The following is a 6,000-nucleotide window of genomic DNA, read 5'->3' as shown; positions in this document are numbered from 1 at the left end:
TACACCATGGAATTCACTCTAGATATAGGCTACACTGGATGCAGAATATATATATATATATATATATAAAAATATATATTATTTATATATATATATATATATATATATATATATATATATATATATATATATATATATACACACACGAGACTGTAATGTATATATATATATTAATACACCACCTGAAGTGTATTAGAAACAGTACACCACAGAATGCACTGTAGATATAGGCTACACTGGATGTACAGTAATATATATATATATATATATATATATATACACAAGACTGTGTATATATTAGTACTCTGCCTGCACTGACTGAATATCGAGTAAACACTGAATATATAGTCTATGCTAAATGCAGAATATATATATATATATATATATATATATATATATATATATATATATATATATACACACTAGACTGACTGTATGTATATATCAAATACACTGCCACTAACTGAATAACCTGCCTGCTTAATCTAACTCAAGCTATCTCTCTGTCCATACCAACAACACTACACACGGCTGCTCTGTAAGCAGCCTAATATAGTGTGGGGCATGAACTTAGTCCCCCTGAGCCATGATTGGCCTAAGGCACCCTGCCTTTGGCCAATTATGGCTCTCTCAGCAGAGCATGCTGTGATTGGCCAAAGCATGCAGGTCAGGGGCATGCTTTGGTCAATCATCATACAGCAATACACTGCAAACTCGCAGTGCATTATGGGGCGTTCCGTTGCCCAAATTTTCAGTGAACGCCCCATATGTTTGGTTCATTTTAGAACAAACAAACACCCGATGTTTGAGTCGAACTTATGTTCGACTCATACCGTGGGCTCATCTCTACCTAGCAAACTCTGAAGGATCTCTGGCTGAGAAAGGATTCTCTATGGAAAGACCAGAACCCAGAAAGGAACTGTAGAAAAAAGATTGGTCCACTGGTGTCAACACAGCAAATCATACAGTTGAGAAAGCATAGGGCAGTAATGGGGTAGTAAATGGAGACAGAAACTGGTCAGCTGAACTTGTGGGCACAACATATTTTAAGTGCTCTGTGAGGTCCTGATTGGAGTAGACTGCTGTCTGGGAGCAAGATGGCAAGCATACAGAAAAAAAAAAAAGAGAAATAATGAGAGGGGGGCTCGCATTGTTTCAATGCCCACAGGTGATGTAGTGAAATATTAGTTGATACAGAAGATAGTTTTATTAAACTGAAGATCAGAAGTTACTTCTGATCTATGTGCAATTTATACCATCCTCTCTGTTTAATAATCCTGTGTGCCCCTGTGTCTGTGCCTTATAAAAATAAGCCATTCTTTACCTGTTTTCAGAGCGCTGCTCGGCGCTCACGTGACCCACCGCCTCTCTGCTCTCCCAGCTGCAGCAGGCGGGGCCGAGAAAACCCCACTGACGTCAGTCGAGAGGAGAGGAGGAGAGAGGTGGCGAGTCACGTGAGCGCCGAGCGGTGCTCTGAGAACAGGTAAAGAACGGCTTATTTTTATAAAACACAGACACAGGGGCACACAGCATTACTAAACAGAGAGAATGGTATAAAACTTTTTATGTAACTTCAGCAGCAGGAGGGGAGGGGCAGGCACTGACACAGGAGCCGATAGGTAGGGAGGGAGGGGGGAGAGGACAGAGGAGAGACAGGAGAGCTGTGTCAGGGCTTAGAAGCCATGATAAACTGTTATCAGTTTACAGGGGGAGGGCATAGCCAGGGAGGATCAGCCAGGTTTTTTAGGTGATAGAAGGGACCAAATGACACAGCACAAGCACTGTGCTGTTACTCATGCTTTAACCGGTTCAATACAGGGCATTTTCACCCCCTTCCTTCCCAGGCCAATTTTTAGTTTTCAGCGCTGTCGCACTTTAAATGACAATTGCGCGGTCGTGCGACGCTGTACCCAAACAAAATTGACGTCCTTTTTTCCCCACAAATAGAGCTTTCTTTTGGTGGTATTTGATCACCTCTGCGTTTTTTATTGTTTGCGCTATAAACAAAAGAAGAGCGACAATTTTGAAAAAAACACAATATTTTATACTTTTTGCTATAATAAATATCCCATTTTTTTTTTTTTTTAAACACATTTTTTTCTCAGTTTAGGCCAATACGTATTCTTCTACATATGTTTGGTAAAAAAAATCGCAATAAGCGTATATTGATTGGTTTGCGCAAAAGTTATAGCGTCTACAAAATACAGGATAGATTTATGGCATTTTTAAAAATTTTGTATTTATTTATTTTTTTTACTAGTAATGGCTGCTATCTGCGATTTTTTTTTCGTGACTGCGACATTATGGTGGACACATCGGACACTTTTGACACATTTTTGGGATCATTCACATTTATACAGCGATCAATGCTATAAAATTGCATTGATTACTGTATAAATGTGACAGGCAGGGAAGGGGTTAACCACTAGGGGGACACGAGGGGTTAAATGTGTTTCCTAGGGGAGTGATTCTAACTGTAGGGGGTGGGGACTCACAAGGGGAGGAGACCGATCAGTGTTCCTCTGCACTGGAAACACAGATCGGTCTCCTTTCACCTGACAGGACGTGGATCTGTGTGTTTACACACACAGATCCACGCTCCTGCTCGGTTAACGGGCAATCGCGGGTGCCGGCGGACATCGCGGCCGCCGGGCACACGCACCCTAGACGGCCGGGAAGCCCAGGACGTCATATGACGGCCACCTAGGATGGGAGATCCCATCTGTGGCCGTCATTTGACTATGGGCCGGTGTTGAAGTGGTTAAAGGAACAAGATCAATATTTTTTTTTTTTTTTACGATAACAAACACTTTAACTTATATACAGTATATACAGTGCATCCGGAAAGTATTCACAGCGCTTCACTTTTTCCACATTTTGTTACAGCCTTATTCCAAAATGGATTAAATTCACTATTTTCTTCAAAATTCTACAAACAATACCCCATAATGACAACGTGAAATACGTTTGTTTGAAATCTTTGCAAATTTATTACAAATAAAAAAACAAAAAAAATCCCATGTACATAAGAATTCACAGCCTTTGTTCAATACTTTGTTGAAGCACCTTTGGCACCAATTACAGCCTTAAGTCTTTTTGAGTATGATGCTACAAGCTTGGCACATCTATTTTTGGACAGTTTCTCCCATTCTTCTTTGCAGGACCTCTCAAGCTCCATCAGGTTGGATGGGGAGCGTCGGTGCACAGCCATTTTCAGATCTATCCAGAGATGTTCAATTGGGTTCAAGTCTGGGCTCTTGCCCGGGCCACTCAAAGACATTTACAGAGTTGTCCCGTAGCCACTCCTTTGTTATCTTGGCTGTGTTCTTAGGGTCATTGTCCTGTTGGAAGATGAACCTTCACCCCAGTCTGAGGTCCAGAGCATTCTGGAGCAGATTTTCATCAAGGACTTCTTCCATTTATGGATGATGGAGGCAACAGTGCTGCAGAAATTTTTCTGTATCCTTGCCCAGATCTGTGCCTCGATACAATGCTGTCTCGGAGGTCTACAGACAATTCCTTGGACTTCATGGCTTGGTTTGTGCTCTGACATACATTGTTAACTGTGGGGCCCTATTTAGACAGGTGTGGGCCTTCCCAAATCATGTCCAATCAACTAAATGCACCATAGGTGGACTCCAATCAAGTTGTAGAGACATCTTAAGGATGATCAGTGGAAACAGGGTGCACTTGAGCTCAATTTTTGAGTGTTATGGCAAAGGCCGTGAATACTTCTGTACATGGAATTTTTTTAATTTGAATAAATTTGCAAAGTTTGCAAACAAACTTTCACGATTTCTTCATGGGGTATTGTTTGTAGAATTTTGAGGAAAATAATGAATACTTTCCGGATGCACGCAAAACATTTTTTTGTTTCAGATAGAATTGAGAGGGATTAGAACTCCTGTCTGATTTATTGGTGTCTGTGTTCTTGTTAGGGAGATTTGGCCTATCTATTTGGCCTTGTGACTGTTAAATCTTGTCTTTAGTTCTGCTTCAAGTCTCATGCACACTGGGCATGCCCAGCTCTCCTGAACACTTTTCTCCTGGCAGGAGAAAAGCAACATCAAAAACGTGCCTAAAGCTGCGTTTTAGCAAATGCATTTAGGCGTGTTTAGATGCGTTTAGGCACATCAAGCACCCGATTGTTAAATCATGTCATTGGCCAGAATAAAGGCGCATTACCGTAAAGGGTTAACATGTGTTTAGGTGCATCAAGCATTTTTTTCTGCCAAAGCGCTGCTGCTCCTGAACGAGCTGGCAGTGGGATTTTTTTTCCTGCCTCTAAACACTTGTAAATGTCTGTGGGTGCAAGGACACAAAGGCTAACACTGAGGGGCGTTTAGAGGCAGAAAAAAAAGTCAAACACTCCTAAAAGTGGAGTTTTTAACATCCAGTGTGCATGAAATTTTAATACGTGCAACCACAGCCATGTTTGGACACAACCACTGTCCTTTCCCCTTTGGTCAGTGAAAAACTAGAAACTCTGAGTACAGTCAGGACCAATGTAATGTATAATGGAAAACCTGGCTTTGCTGAATTTGGTATAATGTATTTCTTAGACGTTAAAGCCTTTCTGACATTGGTTTTCAGAAATATAGCTGAATGTATTCTTCAAACTATGGGGTTGATTTACTAAAGGCAAATAGACTGTGCACTTTGCAAGAACAGTTGTTCCAGAGCTTAGTAAATAAGCAGAAGCTCTGATAACATTTCCTTGCATGTGATTGGGTATTCTTTGCAAAGTAAAGCTTTACCTCATTCACCAAGCAGAGTGCTTTTTACCTTTTGTAAATCAACCCCTACATCTAATATCTTCTGCATTTTAATTATTCTTTCCTGTTTTAGAAACAGATTTTGCTTTCTAGATGACTAGAGATGGTCCAGAACTTTTTCTTTTTAATCACTTCCCGCCCGGCCTATAGCAGAATGAGGGACGGGAAGCGGTTCTGTTATCCTGACTGGGCATCATATGATGTCCAGTAGAATAACATGCCGGTGCGCGCCCGTGGGGGCGCGCAGCACGGCAATCATGAGTGCGGCGTGTCAGTCTGACACCCCGGATCTCTGATCGTGATAAGAAGCCTCTGTGAGAGGCTTCTTACCACGTGATCAGCTGTTACCAATCACAGCTGATCACAGTGTGAACCAGGAAGTGCTGGTAAACAGCATTTCTTGGTTTGCGCTGACAGGGAGAGCCGATCGGCGGCTCTCCCTGTCAGAGGGGGGAGTGGGGTCTGTGCTGATAATCAGCACATTGATTATCAGCACAGCCCCCTCAGGAGTGCAAAAAAACACTACCAATCAGTGCCCAGCATTCCCCCAATAAAAAGCCCTTCGAGTGCCCACCACAGTGCCAGTCAGAGCCCACCACAGTGCCAATCAGTGCCCAGCAGTAACAGCTGTCAGTAACACATCAGTACCTCATCATCAGTGCTACCCATCAGTACCACCTATCAGTGCCAATCAGTGCCGCCTGTCAGTGCCCATCACACCCGCCTGTCAATGCCCATCAGTGCCGCCTGTCAGTGCCCATCTGTGCCGCCTGTCAGTACCCATCAGTGCTGCATATCAGTGCCCATCAATTCCACATATCGGTGCCTCCTCATCAGTGCCCATCAGTGCCACCTTATCAGTGCCAACTCATCAGTGCTCATCAGTGCCGCCTCATCAGGGCCCATCAGTGCCGCCTCAGTGCCCATCAGTGCCGCCTCATTAGTGCCCGTCAGTGAAGGGGAAAACAACATTTTATGACAAAAACTAAGAAAAACTTTTTTTTCCAAAAATTATGGTCTTTTTTAGTTTGTTTATCAAAAAATAAAACCCGCAGAGGTGACCAAATGCCACCAAAAGAAAGCTCTATTTGTGGGAAGAAAATTATAAAAATTTGTTTGGGTACAGTGTTACATGACTGCGCAATTGTCATTCAAAGTGTGACAGTGCTGAAAGCTGAAAATTGTCCTGGGCAGGAAGGGGGGAAAGTGCCTGGTATTGAGGTGG

This window comes from Aquarana catesbeiana, linkage group LG03 (assembly GCF_042186555.1).
Source record: "Aquarana catesbeiana isolate 2022-GZ linkage group LG03, ASM4218655v1, whole genome shotgun sequence".
Classification (NCBI taxonomy): Eukaryota; Metazoa; Chordata; class Amphibia; order Anura; family Ranidae; genus Aquarana; species Aquarana catesbeiana.
This window is presented reverse-complemented; position numbering follows the sequence as displayed.